The following is a 13,337-nucleotide window of genomic DNA, read 5'->3' as shown; positions in this document are numbered from 1 at the left end:
CAAAATACTTCCATATTGGAAAAAGGCCCAGTGAGGAGATTCTTCTTTAGAAGAGATAAGGTGCTATAACAGAGGTAGTTAGAGGGAGGGACTTTCACTTATTCTGCATCATGTTTAGCGCCCACAAACCCCTTCTATTAAAATATGTTTTCAAGACTGCAAAGTCATGGGCCTGTATCAGGAAATGTCCAGATTAAAATCATCTACACACCTTCAGTTCATCCCATTCAGAGGCTAGATTCTGTGATGGTCCGCGGCTCCTCAGTGCCATACGGCCTGTGATGTACTTACCCTGCCTCAGCCCCTGGAGGCAGTGGATGGTGCTCACTTAGGGAGAAGCTGTGCAACCCATCGCTGCCTCGGTGTTGGTCATGTGCAGTCCCACACCTCATTTACCGTGCACCACTGCAGGAAGAATCACTTCTATCTTTATGAGCCTTCCTGTGAAATTTACAGTCAGCAGTGAGTTGCTTCATGGGTGTTTAGAAATACCTTCTCACAATAACTCTTACAAATCCAAAGCAATTCAGAACCTTTCTACACATAAGGAATATAAGGCAAAAAGAGCAAGTTTCCCCATGTACCACAATTGCAGCTTTAAATGTACAGCACTTCTGCCAGTCAGACTGAAGGGGTTATAGGCAGAAATCAGAAAATGGAAAGTAAACAATCCCTAACTCTGTCAGAATAGGGGTTTGGCGGCATGAGGGAGGGTGTCTACTCCATTTTTCTCAGTGAAAAATCCAGATTTGGAACAGCAATCATTTCTGAATAGTGTTTGCTGTGCTGTTGCTTTTGAATGTGAAAATCACTTTGTTGCCGGTATTATTGTTTAAAAGGTATTTTTTATTTCAACCTGAAATCTTGCTTTAAAATTATGAAAAAAAATTAAGAAAATGTTAAACCTAAATGAAAAAAAACCTTCTATTTGTCACTATGCCACTTGACAGCCATGTATGAGACGTCTGGTTGAAAGGACTAGCTTAGCATTGTACCAAGGTCCCGGACTTGGGAGGAGCTGAAATTTCTCCACAGCAGTCCTCAACTGCATTCAGCTTGTATATTTTCCAGTCTCCTGCCTCACTGGGAACAGCTTTTCTAGTTTTCTCAGTCAGCAAGGACATTCAGCAAAGGTAATAAGCATGCTCCTGGCTCACCTAGGATTCAGATCAGGTTTGATGAATCCCCTTGAAACTCACTGCAGTCTCCTTGCTGGCCCTCACACTAAGTTTTGGTCCCCTGAAAGCCAAAGCAGATGAGTAGCAGGGAAAGGTACAGAGCAGCATCTAACCAAGATCCTGCACTGGGTCCTGGCTGAGGCATACTTGAGATCCACACCCACAGCCCCTCATTCAGGTGAGCATCTGCTGCCTCTCATATATGTCTCTTGACATAAGCTGTGTGGGCTCAGTGCAGGTGTGAGGAGGGGTGTCTGTTCCTCATTCCTTTGGGAATATTCTTCTAGGAATATATGACAAATATGCTGGTTATGGCATTTGCCTTGGCAGAGATTCTGCTTGCATAAAACTGAGCTTTTAAACTTTGAAATCCATTCAGAGAAGTTGGGCAAAGGTTTGTTACTCCCTACATCACAGGACATTTTTGTTTGCAAGACTCTGTCTCAGTACCAGTATTTCACACAGTAAATGGTGGGACCAGGAAATAAATATGGGAGAGAAAGGGAAAGTTGCCAACATGAGGCATTAACTTGAGACATGGAAGGCTGGGTTTACATATTTCAGAGTTCTCTATCCCTTCATTCACAGATTAGAAAAATTCCAGGAGGATAGTTACTCTTCCTTTGGCAAACCCTCCTGCTTCCCAGACCCTCTTTCCCACATTCCTCTGCATAGGCCTCATCCATGTTAAAATAGGTGAAGTATGTTGGCACTTATTGCAGGAGGTTAGTATTTGGAAACAAAGCCAGGCAGACTTTGTTCCTGGGAATCAGTGCTGTTGGCAGCATGCATGCTCATTCAAGGCAGCTGCAAAACAAACCCTGTTCCCAGTAGCTGTTGTTACTATGAGGATGTAAAAGGTGTTCATCCACCACAGACAAGAACTGGTACTTGTACTAAAAACCAGCCTGTACCCACTGCAGCAGCATTTCTAAGTCGGGAAGCTCTGCAGTGCTGTGAAGATGTGAAGAACTCCAGCTGCTCCCTGAGCTTTGCAGCATAACAGCGAGGAAAATATGGCATATCCATCCCTGGTGTTACTTTTGTGGTCTGATTGGCAAAACTCCTGAGATGAACTTCCCCTGGTGAGTTTAAACAGGCTCCTGACTGTGAGCGAGAATAGGAATGGATGCAGAGGGGTCCCCAGACTCAGCACACTGCTATCCTGGAAATCACATCTCAACATAATGTTGTCATGTGCAATTGCCAAGTACTGCACCTTAATGAGAAGAATAACAAGCGTAAAGTATGTTTGTTTCCATATGCAGGTTACTGAATATTGTCTTTCCTTGATGTATATACAGAGAATGTAATGCATGGCAATACAGCTTAGTGTTATGCAAGATCATTTACACTTAGGATGTGTTGTAACTAGGTTTTCTCTTTCTTGTATCATTTTGCATTGTCATTTCACTGTAAGCAATTGAACAGGTCTGCAAGCCAAGCAGGCAGGAGAAACAGAAAAGCGAACACTCATTAATAATGCTGGTAATGCCTCCATTAATGCCTATCACTGCCAATCTCTAGCTCAGTGCAATTATCAAACATCTGATGGGATGAGTGATAGCCCGGTGCCATGCAGCATGCAGCCTTTGAAAAGCAGTGAGGCGAAACTAGCACATCTGAAGGGAATTAATGGTAAATTGATGGCGGCCAGGCAATATTGAAGCAGCAGCCAGAACAGCTGTTGCTGATGTTCTCCTGTTTGAATCCATTCTGTCATCCTGTCTAAGCCAAGCAGAGGCTACCAATAAATCCTGCATATGCAGAAAAAATGACCACTTTGCCTTGGCTGGCTTGTTCATGGTGAGTTCTTTGGCTTGAGGTGCTACCTTGTTTTTTTAAGTTTGCTTTGATTAAGCTGGCAGTTGGCTTTAATAAGCCTTCCCCTCTATTATCCTCTCTTTTTTCTACTCATTTTACAGTACGATAAAAACTATACATAATTCTTTGTCACAACAGAGTTAAATTTTAACCCCCTTCCATTTCATGCCTTTAAAGCAATACTGAAACAGGAAGGGGAGCAAAGCTTAGATGAGCTATGCCAAAGCTTTCTGTCTCTCACTCCACAGCAAGACATTTCTTGGGGGAAGCACAGGTGTCTAATTCTAGCAGCAGAGCTGGACTAAATGATCCATAGAAAAAACGGGGAGAAAATAGTTAAGAGCAGATTAAAAGGTTTAATGAGTTACACAGGGACAATGTTTTATCAGGAGAGAAGAGGCAAGGATCAGCTCCAGCCATCCACCCACACGTTCCTTCATGCTTTCTCTATCCAGAGAATCGTGTGGTTTTCAGAAATCACTTTCATGAGGTCAGTGTGTTTACTGTGCCAAAAAGAATTGCACACCTCACCACTTTCCTCAAAAGAGCAGGACTAGTGCTTTTCTCTCATGCTCAGGCTGTATAAATCCAAAATTACTCCACAGAAGGTAATTGAGTTCTACCAATAAAGGGAAACAGGCTAAAGCTGCTCAATGCCAATGATCACATCATCCTGGAAACTGATTCATGAGCAAGCCTGACTACAGAAATGTAATTACTAAAGTGCAATGGATGTGGCGATGTACAACAGATAAGAAATTATCAGTGGCTTAGTGTACAATAGTCATTTTGGTAGCAGAATACAGATTTTTGCATCCCACTGAATACTCAGCTGACATATAGATTTTATGACAGGTCTTAAGGGAAATTTTATAGAGAGTTGAAAGTGGATTTTAGTTCTCTGTAAAGCAGTGCCCTGATTGTGGAAGTTAGTCTAATCGTCCAGGGCTCCATGTGTTTATGCAGCAACATAATGTCATACTATACTTCTTGGAGTGATTCTAATAACACAAAAACTTTTCCATTAGATCTGTGATTATTGTTTATGTTATGGTGTTCCTAGAGACCCCAAGGTTGCATCAGAGTCCCAAGCCTTTATATTCAAAATGATAATGTATTTTCAATTTATATTTCATAACAGTGTATTGATAGATTACTTTTCATCTCAAAGACTCTGTAATCACACCTCATTAAATGGTGTAGTCACAGAGCAGGGTAGAAGAGTGCAAGTGCTAAATATTCACTATGCAATACAACAGTGAAGAGATTTTAGCTCAAAACAGATCAATAAATGTTTTACTTATAGGGTAGGTGCTAAGGGAGGATGAGTGTCCATACAATCCAAACAAGAGCAGAGTGTTTAATGTCTGTCTTGAAAGATTCGTGGGTAATAAACTGCACAGTTTCTGGCTTCCTTGTACAAATATACATATGTGTGTAAATATATCTATATATCTATATATATAGATATCTATAGATATATCTATGGATATATATCTCCCAGGAAATTATCCTGCTTGGGTGTGAACATTAGCTGCTGCAGCCATGCATCTGCTTGGCCAGCATAGCCAAGGAATATAACATTCATCCATTTCTTTGCCCAACTACATCACTTCCTTGCTAGCACTGCTGAAGTTAAGCAACCTCAGCATTACCAGTTCAAATCCCTGCACAGTGGTTTACACAACTGTGCTTGCAAAAATCGGCTTAAAATGCTTTGTAAGCTGAACCTTTCAAGGTCTATTATATAGCTCACTATAGTAGCATTCTTGTTACAGCAAAACAGTTCTCCTTGCAATAGAAGCTGTCAGGGTTTTGTTCTTATTCCCCATGTCTTCAAAATTGGGATGAAAAAGCCCCAAACAATCGTTGTAGGTGCCACACAAAATTGGTATGAAAAAGCAACACTCCTGACACCAATGGCATCATTTTCTCAGTTGAGAAGAAAGCACAGGCACTGAGCAGAAATGCATTTGAGCTGAGTAGACTGTTTTGTTAGTCTATTCAAAGACTAACAAAATTTTGTTGGTTCAATGGTGCCCATGAAACCTGCAGTATCGCTTACAATGGTCTTCAGCAGAAGATGGAGTTTGGCCCTACTCTGTTGTATCTCCTTGCCCATCTTGCTTACTGATCACAGCATTTTCTCTAGAAGAAATGCTGACAATGTTAATCTCATATATGTAAGATGGTTATAAAATTTGCAAGTGCAAAGGATATGTGTTGTTAGCAGCCATCACTGACCTGACATTTACTATGTCCACATATGGATTAAATGTCAGTGAATTTCTACAGGGTCAGCAGAGGAAAATGAGGATGATTAAAAAGCAGTGCTTCCCCTCTCCTCACCCTACCACCATAAAGAGGTGTGTACACTGGATGCCTCTGAGCTTCCCTTATAGAATCAGAAAATTTTATCTCAACACAAGAACTCCATGGGTATGGGCACATACAATCATAGAGTCATTTAGACTGGGAAAAACCTTCAAGATCATCAAGTCCAACCATTAACCCAGCACTGCAAAGTCCAACACTAAATCATGTCCCCAAGTGCCATGTTACAATCTAGGCCAGCAACTGACCTTGACATTAAACCTACATGTCATGGTCAGAGAACCTCCCTGTTTGGTTGACTCACAGACCTTGAATGGAAATAAGGAGTCTGAATTACCATAACTGTGCAGCCTGTGAGGAACAGTGTGTTCTTAAACATCTATAGCACCTCACTGATCATTTGCCTTATCTTCTCTGCAAAAAACCAGCATGTCAGGTCTCTCTTGATGCCTTTTAATGTAATGACATAACATATTGCCCCTTAAAGTGTTAAATTTCCTTATTAACCGTCGTTACCACATAGTGCTCTATCACACATGGCAAAGAACAGCTGGTTTACAAAGAGTTTAAAGACTCAATAGTGGGATAGGACAAGATGAAAAAACTGGAAAGATTTTTGTGCCTAGTTTAAATACTTTTTATTTGTTTTTATGCCTTCCCTTGATACACTGGGCATATTCTGACTGAAATGTGTTTTGGAGTGACCTGGAATAGCTGTGATGGCCTTCTGATAGAGTAAAGCATCATGAGGGAAGGGAAGTTATGGTCTCTGTGTGCAGAGCTACCAGAAATACCAAAGCAGCAGGCTCATAGTTGCCATTCATTTTTCATAAGGGTCAAGATCATGGAGAAGGAGGTCCAGTGATATGGCTGGGAGGAGGAATAGGAGGAGAAGGGTGTGATAAAATTGATCTGACAGTGCAAGGCAGATAACCCAACATCTTTTCATCTCCAATCTTTCCTTTTCTCTCTGTTCTGTATCCTACTAGTGATCTTTCTGTTCCTTTTCTTGACCTTGTTAATACAAAAACATTTATATGCAATTTATTACTTCTGCCTGTTTGTTTGCAATGTGGATCAGCTCTTCATTCAGGGCCCATGCAAGTGTGTAACTCCAGGGCTGCTTTTACAACACTGGGATTTTGAAAACCTGATGCTTATCACCTGTCATTTGGGGTCCTGCTGGCATCAGTTCTGTCTTCCAACAGGAAACTGGGTCATACCATGTTCTCAGTGCACCTGGGTGAGAAACGTTTTACCTCTCCTACAACAGATGTTTAAAGTCTGCATTTTCCTCTTGCTGCGTGTCAGATAAAAATTTTAAATTTCTGATTAGAGACAGTCTCCTTCCTTGATAGTCCAAGTCTGAGGCATTCATCTGGGATGATGAGATTCCGAGTTTGAAGTCCCCATATGTTCATATATGTTGTGCTGATTACAACTAAAGCTGGCTTTTGGGTCTATCCGAAAACAGGTGCTATATTATTGACTACCCTGTCGAAGAATGCCCTGAGTTACATTCCTGATGAAAATGTCAGAAACAGTGAATTTCTGCAGCAATGAGCACTGGGGTCAGTGAGCAAGCCAAGTATAAAAAACATTTCATCAAAAAAATTCCTGAAACATGAAAGCATCACATTCTTTAAAGTAGTTGCATATTAAAAGATTCTAAATACCAGTATTGCAGGTTCTATTTTCCCTCAAAAAGCTCCATTTGACTAGATGAGCTTGGGTCTGCTCTTACAGTGATGTAATTCAAGTAAAATGTTCTACTGTACCAGCAGCCACTGGAGACAGGGGATTCCATTTTCTTCATCAGACCTGGTCCAGATGGACTGAAGTATTCTGCATGTGCTAAATATTTTCCATGCAGAAGGTGGGCACACACATTCTTCTAAGCCAGCCTGCCCTCTGTATACTGCTAGTTCAGTCCTGATCCAGTTCTTTACAAAAACCTTGAGCTAGGCCTTTCCTCCTTTGAAGGAATAAATAGTTCCCAATAGGGAGGAAGTCCATCCTACAACACATTGTTTTTTCTTTCCTAATTTTTTTAGCAGGTACAGTTGTTTTTCAATCTGACTGAAATGCTTTAAATGGCCCTTCAATCAAGGCAGAGAACTTTCTCAGCAGGAGGTAAGGCAGCCAAGCATTTGATTGTTTGCTTTATAAAAAACCCCTTGAAATCCTTTTGCCTGACTATGCTTAATTGTTTTGGAGTCCTTGGCAATTGTCTTTGTTGCTATGTAACTTACAGTTAATGTTGACCCAGCAGCTTCCAAGTTAGCCTCATCACCTAACACCAAGGAAACCCAACTGCCTGGTGAGAGGAGCTCCTGGGACACCCCTACTGCAAAGACAGCCCATCATGTCTTTTCAATCAAACAGTCAGAGTTTGGACTCTGTTTTGCTACTTCTCTTTTAGACTGCTGGCTTTAATTCAATCCATAGAGAGCATGAGTAAAAATCACTAACATTTGAGGGCTTCTCGGTGACCTCTGAGGTCACAGTATTTTGTCCTGATGCTGAGAAACAGATAACCTTGTTTTTAAAACTGCTGCTGTAATTTCCACCCTTTGTCAATAAATTCAGCAGAAAGTCCAACACTGAATGAATGTGAAAACCAAACAGACTCCACTAGATCATCATGGATGGATGTTGGTACAGTGGCAGAGTCCTTCTTGTGCACTTTTGATGTTGGAGCTGTATTCTCAGTAAATGGAAGACTGCTGAATTCATCTCCCATGATGCTTGAAATTGTGTCAGTCATTTCTTTGAGATGTTTAATGTGCGGTATGGAGATAAGGCCTTTTTCCTTCGAGGACTAAAATGCAAGGAGATTTAGTTCATGGCTTCAGACCTGGAGATCTGTTCCTGTGTGAAGAAAGGCCCTCCCTAAAGAGACCAGTCAAGAGGGAATAGACTGGAACAGAAAGCAGGACACCCTTCTGGCTGCTGCACAAGCACAACCATTAAATGGACCTGTTCATGCTACCTCTAATTAAGATTTAATAGGCATTGTCAGGTGTAAGAAAAAAATCCAGGCACTTGGGTATTTGTCAAGCACCATGGAGGTCTTTTTTGTCCTGTCACAGATACAGAAAGAAAAAATCATGCCTTACATTGCATGCACTGCATAAGCAATATGTGTGCCTCCCAGGATGGGTATTTTAGAGGGTTTTCACTTGTGTTCAGACTCATAATGGAGTTGTGGCAGTTCCAAAAATTTCTATACACTAGCCTGTAAGTTCTTTGCCTACTCCAAATTCACATCAGAGAAATTTAACTGGAATTACCATAGCTCAGTTGATGCTGCCACTTGGTAATTTGCTGCACTTTGTCTTTATGTCTCAGTCTTCAAGGGCATAAAACTGGCTCCTATTAAGGACTTATGGCTTCATTATATTTTGTTTAGCAAAAATACCTAGGTATTACAGAGGGCTTCAAGGTAGAATTTTATGCAGAGAGATAGATGAGGCATCAGGGCAATATTTCCCTTCAATGTATCATTAGCAGTGTCAGAAACCAAGAAAATGCAGTCAGGGATAAATAGGCTCTATGGAGGATGGAGCTGGCTTTTTGCATGTCCTTGGTAATCAGGACACCTGTAAATGATTTTAAATCCAATGAATTATGAGAGAAGATTAAAACCACAATTGTTATTGGTCTGTTACTACAAGGAATGACTTGAGAAGAATAGGTGAAAGTATGCTTTTTTCACTCTGTAAATCAAAACGTATCTATAAAATATTATACCCTGTTACAATCTAATTGATGCTCTTGCCTCTAAAAGCTGGTCATGCAATACACAATAGTGTAATCACAGACTTCGACACTATTTAGCACTTAGCTTAGGCTGAAACATCCAAGTTACTACATTTTGTTAATTTCTCTCCCTCTGTGTTGCAAGCCAACAGACAAGGAATTATAGGAGAAAGAGTGCTGTACAGTTCTATTACGTATCATCACTGGTTGTATTATACTTCCGGAAATTATATTTATTCTGTTATATATCCAGCAAGTAGAACTGCAAACTGAAGCACTGTAGCTGAGACATTTAGACCCCAGCTTTTACTTTTAAGGGCTTTTACAAATCCTGAAGTAGCTAATAAGGACTTTATGGGGAATCTCAGTGCCAAAATGGTAAAAGCACCAGTAACTGGACTCTGTGACTTGCTGACAGCAGCAGGATAACTCTCTAAGCCCCAGTGTACCATATTTCTATCATAAAGTCTGCATGCACCTAATGATGGGGCCTTGTGTGTGGAGCTCTAGACTTCAGAGTGTAGGGGGAGTTGAGTAAATATAAGGCCTGTACTGCCATTTATGACACAAAACTGGGAGGAGGAGGGAAAGAGGTTGCTCCATAAGCAAACACATCATGAGCATGACCAGTGCCTCAGGATTCACAGCCCATGGAGGCCACGCTTTTGTCTACCTCACCTCCTTCAGGAGGACCTGAATATGCTCCTGCACAACAGCTGCAGCTCTCTTTGGAGCAAGAGGCTAGTAACAGGCTCCTCAGGTTTTATTCCTCTGTGAAAGTCCCTGATGGGCAAACACTTTACATTCAGTGGCGGTACCTACAGGAAATGCTTGGGAAGGAAGATGAGAGTGCAATGTTTCCTCTACCACAGAACAAGCACAATAGGGGCAGATCTGTGATTCAGTCACCTGAAGGCATGAGAGGACAGAAGGACAGATCGGACTCCACATGGATCACTCAGCAAATCCATGAAAATTCTGCTGGAGTTTGGCAGAAAAAGGCAAACTTCACTATGATTTTTCAAACCTCCCAAAGAATCATTTATTTCTGTAGAGCTGTTCTAAGTTGCCCAGGGATCCACTTAAATCACTTGATAACTAACCCCTGCCAAAAATAATGCCAAATGGTGGTGGCAAGGTTTGTGTGCCATACTCTGTTCAAGAGAAGCTTGGCCGCTGACTTTGTTTTGCTCACATCTCTGTCTCATGCCATGGACCAAAGAAAGAAAATTGTGACCCTATTGAAAGAGGCCAATAACACCAGGCCAGTCCTGCCCCTGGTTATGTTGATGACACAGCCACTCTGAACAGATTTGGAAGAAAAAATTACTTTGGACACCAATACAAGCTATCATTTTGCTACAGAAAGCACTCTTCATGTAAAAAAAAATCAAGCCATATGAATGTAATGGGAAATCTGAGTGGAAAAAGAGAAAGGAGTTATGCTGTAGACATTGGAAACTATAAAGTACATCTCTTTTATGCAGGCTGGTGATGTCAGAGAAATGCTCTGTGACCTGGAGACTAAATAAAATGTCAACAGGCTTCCAAATTCAGTGAGGCAAACCAGAAAAAACAAAATGTTTTTTCATATATTTTCTCCAAAATCTTTTTTTTTCAATGGCAAATCAGCACTGGCACATAAACCAGCTACACATTAATAAATAAAAAAATTTACCAGATTGTGTTTGTATATATAAATGCACCTTGTCTGATAAAATTAGATGAGTGAGGAGTAGATCTTCTAAAAAAACAAAGTACTGAAATAGATTATTTTTAGAATAACTTCTTTGATACTCTGACTTTTAAAATTACTCCTTCTATACTCTTCCTGCATTAGAAAATTGTCCTGTTCATTGCTCTAGCGTGACTTACAGCATGGATCCGAGTTCATACATTTACACTAAAACATTTCAACATTACAATTTCAAATAATACCTATAATCATATTGAAAACTTCAGAATGCTTTCCAATAAAACATAAATATGTTACGTAAGTTGATTTTCTGAAGCTACAATATAAGACATCATAAATTCCAATCCCTCCAAAAAAAATCCCTCAAATATATTTTAAAAAAAATTTACTGTATTCTGCAAACCAAATTTTAGTTCTGGATTGATGCCAATCCTGGAGCTGTTAGCCCGCCTGTGAGCGCTGAATTTGCAGTGAGATGTTTAGATGATGATATGGTTTTAACTGATACACACTGAAATACTGTCTTGACGTTATTAACGTGAGGAAAGTGACTTGGACTTGAACCAAACTCAGTCTTGCCTCTGAAAGCAGTTAATTTAGGTCCATTTTTGGGTACTTTGCATAACCTAACACAGCATAGTATTTAAGTTTAGAGTGAGTAAATGGGCTGTGGCCCAAAGTAGTACTCACAGGACACAGGCACTCTGTACCCACAGTGGTAATGGAGAGACAGTGACCCATGGTCACACTGTCCAGACAAAGGGAATCCACCTCTTCTGCTGGAGGTAGGAGATACTGGTGGCATTTGATGTTTTGTGCTGATAGAGAGCTGTTTTCAAAAGAGCAAGGAATCCATTTGGCCTGTTTTCAAAACCTACTTGAATATGCTGTCCTGGTTAGATTTGGTAAGTCATGAGTGCCTTGTTACCTTCAGGAGACTGCCAGAAAAGCAAACTACTGCAAAGGAATCAAATGAGAAAATGTAGATAGTGGAAAAATAATTTCCAAGTAGCTGTGAAATGGAAACAAAGAAGGAAGGGAGAAACAAATGAAGTACGTGTACAACCCCTGTACTGCCAAAAGCATCTGCCTGCCTAAATTGAGAGCTACTGTTCTACCCCTATGCATAGCATCCTACTCTTCTAAACTAAAAGCATATTTTGATTAACCCCACCCCAAAGGAGAATGTGTGGCTTTAAATTACAAGATGGTAATAGGTTCATGAAGTCAGGTAGGTTTTATAAAGAGGCCAGGAGGTTAACAAAACTCCATGGGGCTCAACCATCCCTTGTACAAACATTAGCTGATTGACAGTGACATGTTTCTCTCGCTTCTTATCCTGCTCCCAGAATGAGACCATCAGGGCAGGACGCCTTACCCTGTCAGCTCAGCTGCTCCGGGGCTCATCTCCACATCTACCAAGTAATGCATGAGGCTGGTTGGCCATGGAAGGGTGATATTACAGTGGAATGTGTTGAGCAGAAACAGAGATAATGAAAAACTCACTCCTGTTGAACTGTTAGGGCTATGCTTTCAGTGAGCAAAAGGCATCCTAATCCACATTCAGCTAGAGAGGGGCCGTTTTTACAGAGTAGTGCATGGGCACTGTTCTGGTGTCACCTGAACCCCGAAGGAGCCCCCAAAACTGCTTTTGGACTCTGTTCACCAGCCCTCCCGTGGGGCTCTGCTCTCTATGCCCTTCCTGGTCTGTCTGGACCTGCTTACCGTCAGGGAAAGGTGGCAGGCACTAAAGCAGCCACAAGCTCGTTTAGAAACACTTGCTCGGGCATTTGGTCTCAGAGATAACATCAGACCTCATTAAGCCCACACTCCGAGCAAATGTTTTCCTTCAGCCCACTTGTCAGCTTTAGGATGACAGAAGCACATCTTTCAAGTTTCTTGGTAATCCCAGTGAGATAACATATGCTGGAGCAGGAGTGGCAGGGGATTTGCAACCCAACACCAACATGCTCATTGCTCTTCGAAGAGCGTGCTGTTTTGCTGCAGTGTTTAAAAACTGAGAAACATGTCCCTGCAACAAGTGACAACCCTAGACACCTTTGGGCTCCCTAGTCAGCTGGCTTTCTCTTTTCCAGATGTTGCAAGGGTAGCTCAGTCATCAGACACACATCAGCAACTTCTGTATCCCTGCTTTCTCCCAGAGACACTCATCTGATGGAGATGGTAAGCACCATGTTGTGCAGTTGGTTAATTTGGTTAAACATTTAATAAGTTCTCTCTTCATTATTGCAGCTGTTCCTTGCTGGACAAATACCGCAGGGCTTTCGCAGGCAGATTTCACTCAGTACTCAGTCTGCATTTGAAATACAGGATTCAACCCACTATTTACAGACAAGCTTTTAAGTGCCTAGGAACTCATGACAAAGACAGATGCCATTTGACCTTTACTGGCTCACTGATGTGAGCAAAAAGTATCATCCAGAAAAATAAAAGTATATTCTTCTCTCTCAGGATTTTTCTTTTCTTAAATCAAACAAACAAACAAACAAAAAAACCCCACAAACAAAAACCAACCAACCAAT

The 13,337-nt window shown here is 41.1% G+C and overlaps 1 long non-coding RNA gene across 1 annotated transcript; it reads left to right on the top strand.

The window, feature by feature from the left end:
* The first annotated feature begins 2,144 nt into the window (after nucleotides 1-2,144).
* On the top strand, nucleotides 2,145-12,982 carry LOC127481664 (uncharacterized). The gene is made up of 3 exons (XR_007908280.1): nucleotides 2,145-2,263; nucleotides 7,391-7,469; nucleotides 12,891-12,982. It is a non-coding gene; the product is annotated as an uncharacterized LOC127481664 (long non-coding RNA).
* The last annotated feature ends 355 nt before the right edge of the window (nucleotides 12,983-13,337 follow it).

The sequence above is a fragment of the Manacus candei genome, unplaced genomic scaffold (genome assembly GCF_025592945.1).
Source record: "Manacus candei isolate 608988 ecotype Guabito, Panama unplaced genomic scaffold, ASM2559294v1 h1tg000081l, whole genome shotgun sequence".
Lineage (NCBI taxonomy): Eukaryota > Metazoa > Chordata > Aves > Passeriformes > Pipridae > Manacus > Manacus candei.
This window is presented reverse-complemented; position numbering and strand designations above follow the sequence as displayed.